General features: G+C 42.0%; 1 pseudogene across 1 annotated transcript; it reads right to left on the bottom strand.

Annotated features, from left to right (window-relative positions):
* Positions 1-1350: 1350 nt before the first annotated feature.
* Positions 1351-10588, bottom strand: LOC150078601 (facilitated trehalose transporter Tret1 pseudogene; annotated as a pseudogene). The gene is made up of 2 exons (XR_016547610.1): positions 10157-10588; positions 1351-2555 (listed from the first exon to the last, which is right to left on the bottom strand). The product of XR_016547610.1 is annotated as a facilitated trehalose transporter Tret1 pseudogene (transcript).
* Positions 10589-11482: the final 894 nt, after the last annotated feature.

The following is an 11482-nucleotide window of genomic DNA, read 5'->3' as shown; positions in this document are numbered from 1 at the left end:
CCATTCTCAGCGTCATATTGTTCGGTATTTTACAAGAATGCGAAATGCAATGAACTGAGTGATTTCTATTCCTGTTTGCTTGATTGCATTACTGTTTTCAATCATCTGATCCTAATGTTTGCCGCGATCGTCCAAGTTAAATTATTCTTGTAGGGATAGACTCCTTTATTCCACATACCACCCTAAAATCTCTTTATTTATCTAAACCTTGTTTATTAATGAATGTGCTAAGGCTATTGGAGGTAAGAATGTTGTTGCATATCGCAAGTAGCTTGCATCCAAATCTTCAGGTTCATTTTCTGACTACACTAAAGTTCCTAGTGATTAAAAAAAAAGCATTTATTAATCAATGAAATTTGTGAATTTGTGTTGATCTATCTGTACTGCTGCCTTTGTTACAACCTCCGATAAAGATAAAGCCAACTTACTACATATACTTTTAAATGGGAAAAGGCCCTGGTTCGAGTTGCTTCAATGACGTGAGGAACATTTCGATTTTTTTTTTTTTTTTTTTAAGTGAAACTCCTTTAAGCGCGCTCCAGGCAGTTTTCAGATGGGAGTAACTTGCGTTCGTGGACTGACAAAAAAAGCAACGAAAATGCAACTGTTGCCATAAGAAAACACATTACAAGCTTTCTGAACAGCCAACTGTTGTATTAGGCTAAATGTCCAGGTTTTTGTGCAATCAGTGGTGTTACTGACTTGATTAGCGTCCAAGCAGTGAGGGCTATTGTATACTATTTAGTATTGCAATAAAGATCAAATATTTATTTAATTATTTATTGAAATTTTATTCTCCAATATTTTTCAATGCTACATATATCAATGCAGCATGTTTAAACCCAGTAACACGCATTAAACAACAAAAATACTCCCCCTTTGATAATTCGGCGGCTACATCCCCAATAAAGCTGTCACTACTAGGTTGCTTTCCTTCCAGCAAACAAAAAAATATATATTAATCACTTGCGGAAAGTAGAAGACACATTCAGTTACCTGGAGTGGCACAGTTTCTTGCTGCATGCTATAATACTAAGTTTTGCTTTTGAGTAATATAAAATTCACCAGAAGTAGTTTTAGCTATGTACTTAGTCAAAATTGTTATTGGCGTCTACTGAAAACTATTACAGTTAATGCTTTTTTATTTATATATATATACAGCATACATTCAAATAGAACATAATTTTGAACCAGGTACTTTTTAACAATTCTAAGAGATTTCATGCCATATGCCTTTACAAATTGGTAGAAACAATTCGTTAAATGTATCATGTTTTACACTTACCGAAAAACTGAAACTTACTAAAACAAAATAAATAAATATTGATGAATACTAAAACTGAAGAATATTTACTCTTGTCCAAACTCTTCCAGCGATTTTGAAGACTGCGTGTGCTTCATTTTATTGGCTTTGATTCCTGAGAAATTCTTTTGAATTTCCTCCAACGATTTTCCTTTAGTCTCCGGCAATAAACAGAAGTTAAAGAAACAGCTGGCGCAACACATGGAGGCATAAAACCAATATGCCCCGTACGAATGCATAGAAATTTCCATGTAATGGAAAGTTTTCGTTACAGTAAACACAAGTAGCCAGTTGAATCCTGTAGCAACGCCAGCAATGAAGCCTCGGGTTCGCGCTGGCGTCATTTCTGCTACCATCAGCCACGGTATTGGTCCATAACCTAAAGAAAATGTAGCTACGAACAATACTAAGCTTAGTAGTGGAATCCACCCATACCCTTTCATTAAAATAGGATGCGTATCTGAGAGGTAATAATTTACCCCCATAGTTACCATGCCGAGTGTCATTCCAAACCCCGAAACTAACAACAATATTCTCCTTCCTGCCCTGTCAACTAATACACTACTAATCAACGTGGCTACTACCTGAACTGCGGCCACTATAATTGTGGCTTCTGAAGAATTGGAAGTGCCTGCTGAAGTAAAAATTTCTTCTGCGTAAAACATAATCGCATTTACTCCACTGAACTGTTGGAAAAACATTAAACATAAAGATAAAAGTGCTGGCTTCATAAACGTTGGCTCTAAAACATCTCTCGCCGCAAACTTTCCTTTTGGCTGCACATCTAGTTCGTCTTGAATTAATTTACACTCAGCTTCTGAATCGAAATTTTCGCCCTGTAAAAAGGATAAGCTCTTTATAGCTTCCTCTTTTCTCTTTTTAGATACAAGCCAACGTGGTGACTCTGGCATTACAGACATTAATATTAAAAATAACAAACAGACAAATGCACACACGACTGCCAGCCACTCCCAGCGCAACCCGGCTCCGATCCCCATTGCTAACAGAACTCCAATGACAACAAATACCTGGAAAGATGCACCCAAGAAGCCTCGCACTTCTGGAGTGGAAATCTCTACAACGTATGTTGGAACAGTAACGGACACAATGCCACAGCAGAATCCCGTGATAACTCTGCCAATGAATACCATAAATAGTGATTGAGCATGCGCGATGAAGAGCCATCCAGGAACATACGGAACAGTGCAGAATATCATGGCGTCTTTTCTTCCAATTACATCAGCCAATGGACCTGTAATATGAAAGAAATTTTGTCATTACGTGTCTTTTTTCTATGCATACACACATTGCCGACTTATTAAAAACCTTACCTCAGTTCGAGATTGGGCAACTTTGTGTCGCGTGGCACCCTACATAAATCGTAACAAGCACACGATCTGAGTGTAAAAAACGTGAACAGATATAATTCATTCTTGATGAAATGAGCCTTTCACTTTGAACGAATTCTACACCTGAAACCACAGAAAGAGAAAAAATGAAATAATGATAGTTCCACGGTTTAAGTGATATCTGTGTGGTCTCTTGCTTCATGGAATTGGTACTACATTCACTTGTTTCCAAATAGAGAGAGAGAGAGAGAGAGAAAGAGAGAGAGAGAGAAAACAGAAAGAGCGAGGAAGAGAATTCCTTTCAAATAAAATCTTATGAATTTGCGTGCTGTTGGTTGTTTTTGCGTCATTGCGTCTGTTTTCTCACTGTGGGGAGTGGTTTCCACAGCTTTGTATTATAAAGCTCTAATAAAAAATAATAATAATACGTGTACATTCAGCATATTTTGTGAGACAACGTCCTAGGTACCTCACAGACATAGTATTAGCGTGACAGCGAACATTGGGAGATACATTCCAACCTTTATGAACAACCGATTTGTCCGTTCTCAGCAAGTCACAATTCGGAACAGCCTCACCTCCTCGGGTATTGACTCTACGAGGTGCCAGAAACATTCTGATTGATTGATTTTTGTAGGGATTTAAGCACATCAGCAACTTCGACCATATTGCGCAATGTGTGATGTCTGCGTGTGTTCTGTAATCGATTTGCCTATTGGCTGGATGAAAATCCCGAGTTTACAGGAAGGAAATAACCAACCATACTCGACCAATTAACTCAGCTTCGTTGTGAAAAGAGTTCCATAAAATTCCTCACTTCATCGACGCGGTTCGAATTCCGATGTTTTCCACCTGGTGTTAGGAGCCGGAGATTCAAGCCTCGAGCGCCAGAAACTGATGAACAGATGCTGAATCGAAATATTCTGACTTAGAATTTCGATCACATCTCGCATTTTAATCAGGCCTGGTGAGTCACCCCACTGCCAATTATCATATCCCATCCCCAGAGCAGGATGGGCAGCCTGATCTGGGGGGTAATGTTCTGTCTCCCCTTCTCTCAGGCTGGCGCCTTCACTACTGCCCCCTTCTATCCTTCTACCACTTTCCTCCCCTCCCACTTGCTAATTCCCTACTACCATCGTCTAACTTTCAATTTTTTATTTTTATTTTACTGGGTTATACCTGTCAGTAGCTCCGGCTACCACAGGGTTCGCCCCGCCAGTGCTTTACACTCTCTGCTGCCCGGCTCTCCTCCTCGTGACACTGGACGGTGAACTAGATTGTTGTTGTTGTTGTTGTTTGGTTTTTAGGAGCATTAGCAACTAAGGCCATATTGCTCCGGGATATGCGGTGGTCAGTCCCTGACCTTTCCGCATCCTCCGTATTTGGTGGTGACGGGCTCGAACCCCGGTCTAATCAAGAAGCGTGTGCTGCACACTGCTGCTCCTTCCCACCTGGCTACGGAGGCGCCTAGGGGGTGAACTAGAGGTTTTTGTGTGAAAACACAGGCCTTTAAGCTAAGAGGCCGGAAGAACAACACAACACTCACTAACTTACATAAATCTGGCCTTTACAAAGTTTTGTATTCACCACATTGCTTGACGCTGAGTTAGGGGAAACCCCTGCATTACAATTAAAGTGCTATACACTTTAATCAGACCGCTGTGGATCCCTGCCGTGAGCAGCTCGATCCGTCTCATTACACAGATACACAATCGGGTTGAAATTCGATGACTGAACAGCCAGTGAAACAGGGTTAGATCTCCTTAATGCTCCCGATCCCATTCACGAACAATCCGTGCATTTTTATTATCCAGCAGAGAGCAACCATTAAATAAGCCTTGAGCGTGAAAGTGGTGAATAAATTGTGAACTTGATCACTGCTGTTAAGCTCCAATATTCTCAGGAAGTATATCAACAATATTCTTGATATGCATTCATAAATGCTGAAAGCAGTAAACACCCCAGTAACAAACCCTGAAGCAGGGCAGTGCAAATGGAGATACATTGGATGCACCGCACGGGGCTCCCGATCTAGGGGAGGGAGTCATCAAAGTCTCAGCATAAATAAACGAGACCCATTAAACCTTTTCCATTCGGGCCACCAAGTACCTTTGCACGGCCCTGCCCTGAAAGATTTCACTTATAGTCCATGAATAGCCAATTTGAACATCCAGTCTTGCACCACTCAACCGTCCCTTTGTCCACAGCAGTAATAAAAAAAAAAAAAATAAAATAAATGTTCTTGTTTATACTCCGGCACGACCACCAGGTCAGTGTTAACAAATGTTAATCGCATTTAGCAGTCACGGGTTTGAACCCAAGTCCACTCAAAGAGCGTGTGTTCCACACTCGCGCTCCTGACCACTCGACTACGTCAGGCCTCAGTAGTACGCTACACTATTTGGTACAGCAACCTCCGTGAGAAACAGTGTTAAAAGCTCTACTGAATCTAAGTACACGAAGAAAAAATTATTTTTTTCATCCAGTTTCTCAGTGTCTACGTCGTGTCAGCTGACGAGATTGGTCATACACGATCTCCCAATGCTGCAATTGCCATACATTGGCAGTGTCAAAAAGTTTAAAATCCGAAGTCTCCTCCTTTCTTCATAATGTCTTTGGCAATTGTCTGAATTCGTAATTCAAAACCAGTGAAATAATTTGCCAAATGGGGCAAAACACGTTGCCAAACAGAATGCATGTTGTTCGGCAGCGATTTCTAGGCAAGATGCAAATATATTTTCGATCGTATTTAAAGGAGTAAAAAGTAAATTGCGAAATGAAAAACTATCACGTCGTCTTGTCAGGATGGAATTAAGAATATTGAACACCGTTGCACTTTGCTAGTGACTGCCTGAGGGAAGCTATTGGCACATGTGCGTGTGAGACAATAGAGTTGGCACTGCAGCATATATGTACTCGTTCCTGGGCTTCAACAATGCAGCATATATGTAAAGTACGCTATTGAATGAGTTTTAAAATGTACAGTAAATTTTTGACTTAAACTTAATTGAAAACCGTGCTATAGTTAAACCCGTGCTGTTTGAAGCCATGCTAAGCGAGGTATTGCTGTATATACTTAACTTATTTATACATTATTACTTTTTAAATTATGGTACTACTTGGGAGCATCAGGTTTGTAGTGACCTCAACCAAACCGCTAGTTATATATAAATCTAGCCCAGGTATGGATAGTCATATATAACATAGATACATATAAAAAGAACAAAATTAATGCAAATTTAAAGAAGATTAGACAGTCTGAGAATTAGAGAATATTGGAGAAAATTAGCAAAAGTAAGTGAAAATTAACATTCTCCCTCATGGCTCTACTTCTGCTGCTTCCTCAGGGTCTTTGAGCAGACATATAGCCATACTAGAGGAATGTATTATACATACCCGTTTCTGTAATCTCTGTACCAGTTTTGCTAGGTTAACTTTAGGTAATTACTTGGTGAATAATTTGGAATAATGAGAGTATTTTTTTTTAATCTTCTTCTTCCCACGTTTATATGGGTCGGCATTTCCGTCCTTAATTCTTTTCCTCCATTCCTCCCTATCCTGGGCTTCCTCTCTCTCTACTCCATCCTCTCTCTTTTAAATCCTCTGCGGCGCCTCCGTAGCCAGGTGGGAAGGAGCAACAGTGCGTAGCACACGCTTCTTGATTAGATCGGGGTTCGAGACCGTCACCACCAAATACGGAGGATGCGGAAAGGTCAGGGAATGACCACCGCATATCCCGGAGCAATATGGCCTTAGTTGCTAATGCTCCAAATAACAAAAAAAAAAAAAAAAAAAAAAAAAATTTAAATCCTCTGCCACCTTGTCCTTCCATCTCAGCTTAGATCTCCCTCTCTTCCTCTTCCCTATCACCTCCAACTTTTCACACCTCTTCCCCATATACTCTTCACTTCTTCGTTCCACATGTCCAAGTCACCTCAACCTAGATAGATTCCTGATTGTTTTAGTCAGAGGCTCAACCTAACCGTACCTCTGATTAGTCATTTCTTATCCTGTCCTTCCTCGTCACACCACACATCCATCTTAGCATCCTCATCTCCGCCACTTCCATCTTCTTCTCCTGGGCCCTTGTAATCGCCCATGTCTCAGCTCCGTACATCAATGCGGGTCTAACCACAGATTTATACACTCTTCCCTTCATTCTACAATTTATTCTCTTATCACAAAGCATCCCACTCATCTTTCTCCAGTTCAACCATCCACATTGCACTGTATGCTGTATTTCTGCACCCAATCCTCTATCCCTCTCAACGTTCGATCCCAGATACTTAAATTCCGAAACTGATGGTAGCTTTTCCTCCTGCAGTTTCATAGAACTCCCATCTTCTCCATTCAATACCATATATGTACTTAATTTTAAATAAACAGGGTGGTTTACGTATATGACAGCAAACTGTGATAGGAGATTCAAAGCCCTACGTGTATGTATCAGATTAAAATATCATTGTACCTCACCTCCATATCCTATGGTGGTCTGACTGAAAATGTTCAATTTTCCCGCCTTCTTTAGTTATGCTGCAGGTGAACTACGGCGCGTGCGCGGGTTGGGACACGATATAAAAAACACCTCATACTGAGTTCCGTTAATCAGCGTTACTCATGGGAAAGACAACGGACTTAAGCGAGTTTGACAAAGGCCAAATTGTAATCGCCAAATGACTGGGTCAGAGTATATCCGAAACGACACGGCTGGTGGGACGCTCACGGTCAGCCGTGGTTAGTACCTACCGAAAATGGCGGCGCCTCCGTAGCCAAGTGGGAAGGAGCAGCAGTGCGTAGCACACGCTTCTTGATTATACCGGGGTTCGAGCCAAATACGGAGGATGCGGAAAGGTCAGGGAATGACCACCGCATGTCCCGGAGCAGTAAATTAATTTGTTTAATATGTTTAATTTGTGTAACTAATAATTTCCATGTAATGGTAAAAAATGTTTTGCCAATTAATCTCAATATTATAATGTAAAACTCCTGGCCATGTCGCCGTGATGAGTATTATTGTCTCTAGTAAATGTTCTGTACTTATCAGCAATAAAGAATTTATATATAAAGTGTAAAGTGTGTTTAGGGTCGACGGCACCAGGGGTTTCCCCCATCTTCGCGTAGTTTACATTGTGGTGTGATACAGTTCACTGTAAAGGCCAGAGATTTAAAAGTATACGGATCTTGAGGTGTGTGATGTGGTGTACCGTTGTTCTTCTGGCCATTAAGCTGCCAGACCCCAGCTGAGGCCCGACGTTACCCACACTTCGCCTCGTGGAGGCAGACCAGGTACCCAGTAGTTGTAGTTTACTCTGGCAGGTCCTGCCACCTAGTTTCCTGAGATTTCAGTGGCTAGGACCTAAAAAAAAAAAAAAAAACGTTTGCGTGGGTTGATCGCTAGATTGAAAGACCGAAATGTGAGCGAACTTAATTTGGAACTATTAAATTTTGACCTGTGGGGTATACGCTTAGGGCCTTAGTTGCTAATGCTCCTAAAAATCAAATAACAAATAACAAACCAAAAGTGGTCCAAGGAGGGAAAAACCCACCAACCGCCGTCAGGTGTTGGATGACCACTGGTCATTGATGCTCGAGGTGAGCGAAGGCTCTCTTGGATTGTATGTGGCAACAGAAGGGCGACTGTGGCACAACTCGCCGGTAATTGGAATGCTGGTGATGGGAATAATGTGTGACAACACACAGTACATTGAACACTACTGAAAATGCAGCTGCGTAGCCACAGGTTGCTCCGAGTACCCTGCTAGCCATGTTTCAATGGCGACAGCGCCTACAATGAGGACGCGAGCATCGAAACTGGACCTTGAGTGATTGAAAGAAGTATCGCGGAAATATCGGTTAAGACGACCTTAGAACTAAGGTCGTCTTAACCGATGAATTACGTTTTCTGTTGCACCATATGGACGACCGGGTATACGGTCGTCCATATGGTGCAACAGGAAATGTGAGCGTCGTTTACCTGGGGAAGTGATGACACCTGGATGTACCATGGGATGAAATCAACCGGTGGCAGCGGTGTCGTGCTTTGGGCGATGTTCTGCGGGGATACTCTGTGTCCAGTCATCCATGTGCTGGGCAATTTGACATCTACCACCTACCTAAATTGTATTGTATTGTTTTTTTTTTTTTCCTATTTCCTGGGGAGGGGGGGGAAGAGAGGTGTTTTTTTTTCTCTCTCTCTCTCTCTCTCCTCCCCTCCCCATATATTCACTTTGGTGGGGCATGGGCATGCCCACTGAAAATGGGGGTCATCTTCCTATCCAACCCCTCTTCTTCCTATTTCACCCCTAGTCTTCACCCTCCCCTCCCAACACTTTCACTTGTACAGCTACTGCCCCCACATGTCCAAATTTAAACACATAAAATTTTGCCCGACCTTTCAGGCTCTCAAGAAATAGTTCTTTCAGCGTAAAACCCCAAGCAGCGCTTTCTAAATACTATTTTACCTAAATCAATCGCGATTGCTCTAACCTTTATTTAGATCCTAGATCCCGAAATCCCAAAAAAGTAAGTGGCAGGACCTGCCAGAGTATATTTGTCTCTTGGTACACCCGGTCGGCATCCCTGTCGCTCGGTATGGTAACGCTGGCCCCACTAGGGGCTCAGCGGCCAATAGGCCGGATGAACAAGGGGCACAACAAACTACATACCACATGACTGTAGTTACTTTAGCTAAAAACTAAACTAAAAACGTTTCTAGTCGTCAGGAGGAGTTGTCCAAAGCGGCGTGGTTTTGAAAAATGGCAGCAACGTTGGAATAAGTGCATTTGATCAAATGGGGACTACTTTGAAGAGGACTATCAAAATATGAATGATTAATTAATAAAGGTACGTTGTGAAAACAAAATTATGATCGCTCTTCATTGAACAGCCCTCTTAGAACTAAGAACAGTAAATTGAATTTACGGAGGGAGGGTTTAAATGGGGACCGAATTTTCTTGCGGCGAGGTGTTAATTTATGGAATAATTACTTTCACGGTAGTTGGGGTTGACAGTTGGGCGAAATTTGAAGGTCAGCTGGACATGCGAGGAGGGAAACACAGGGAGGTTAGTTTATTTATTGTTATTATATATTTATTTTTATTATTTTATTTATTTATTTTTATTATTATTTATTTATTATTTTATTTTATTATTATTATTTTTTTCTTTTACAGCAAAATACCGGGGCTTCCTTGCTCTATAGGGCTACTGCTGATGCCACAAAAGTGTCGCGGAAATATCTATTTTAAAAGTTAAAATTATCTTGGGCAACCCTCGAAAGGCACGACTTCGTGGGTTGGCCAAGATAATCGAACGAATTCTGTTTCAATGAAAAACAGAAGAGAAGCAGGCAGACAGATGAAATTATTTTGCGCAACGGGATGCAGAGCGGTTTATTTACTGAAAAGTAGAACGTTATGTGCGTGCTCGTTCCCCAGCAGTCCACGTTGCGCGAATGAATACAAGAGAGAGAGAGAGAGACGATGAGGTCAAGTACACTCACCTGCAGTAACGCCCCCTATTAGGGCTCCGATGGCAACGAGACTTCCGATCCACGAAACGTCGTCCTTTGTCACATCGAACTGACCTTTGCCTTGCTGCATTTCGTGAGTTGCGGGCGACGAAAAGCCGAGTGTCATTCCCATTGCGACTGCGCCAATCAAAGCGGCGAAAGCGGCCAAGTACATCTTGCGGAACGTTTTCTTCGTACGCGCAGGAGGCGTACCGTGAGCGGGAACGACTGCATTTTCGTTGTCGTTCAAAGAGCAGCTGCCGGAAGGCAGAGAAAAGTTTTCGAAACTCATACGGAACGCGAAAGGCTGACACCGAATACGCACCTACTGGAGGGTTTCACTCCCGCCGAAAGACAAAGGGAACTGTTCAGCATTCGTTCCCGTTAGAGATAATCGCTAGTTATCTGCGCACGTTATGTTTGTCGTCCCCCACCGAAAGGTCTAACGTGTAAGATATCGATCAGCGAAAGGTGAACAACGTACCGATTACAAGTTCGCCGCTTCTCTTTGAATTCAAGATTTTCGACGGGGAAATGATTTCCCGCTTTGTCACGCGTTAACAACGCTACGCGTACACAACGCACGTGTTTGCACGCGATTGGCGAATGCACACGATCCTGTTGTTGTCGTTGGCGTAATTACAGTATTACGGAGCTCCAACTCCCTTAAGTAATCACGCTGGTAGCTCATTCTGTTTCTCGTTCTGTTTATTTTTATAACATTTTAATGAGATCCCAGGTTTTGTTTTATCTGGTTTATGCGCAGCGCTTAATTTCGAAATACGCATAATAAATGCCCGATAAATTTCGAAATATGTACGATAAATGCAGAGTCGTACTTTCAGGACGACTCTGCACCGTGTCATCGGGGGTGAGGGGGGAGCGAAAAGTGTAAGTAGGCACTTCTGTAGTTACTTTAGTTTCATTTGTGCATTAGAGGTTCGACCGTAATGTGTTTACATTTGTTACAAATGAAAATATGGTTGGAAGGACGGTCCATTACAACTCTTAACTGGCCAGGAAACAGCCGGGCCGGACCTGAATCCCATGGAGACCTGTTGGCATCGTGTGGAATCTGCAGCTGCCAGAAAGAAACCAAAGACCCTTCGTGAACTTCATAATTGGTGTTTGGAACCACGAACTATCAGTTGATTATCTTCAGAAATTGATCTTGTCAATGCCTCGATGGTGTGCTGCTGTCATCAGGGCCAAATAAAGGTGCAAACTAAATATTAGTTTGCACCTTTTCATTTTGTTTTCCATTTAAAATGATAAACAACCAAATTCTGATAACATTTCAGCCATAATTGTCAACAA

The sequence above is a fragment of the Mastigoproctus giganteus genome, chromosome 11, assembly GCF_048544385.1.
Source record: "Mastigoproctus giganteus isolate SK-2022 chromosome 11, ASM4854438v1, whole genome shotgun sequence".
Lineage (NCBI taxonomy): Eukaryota > Metazoa > Arthropoda > Arachnida > Uropygi > Thelyphonidae > Mastigoproctus > Mastigoproctus giganteus.
The sequence above is the reverse complement of the archived record's forward strand: the minus strand, read 5'-3'. Positions and strand labels throughout refer to the sequence as shown.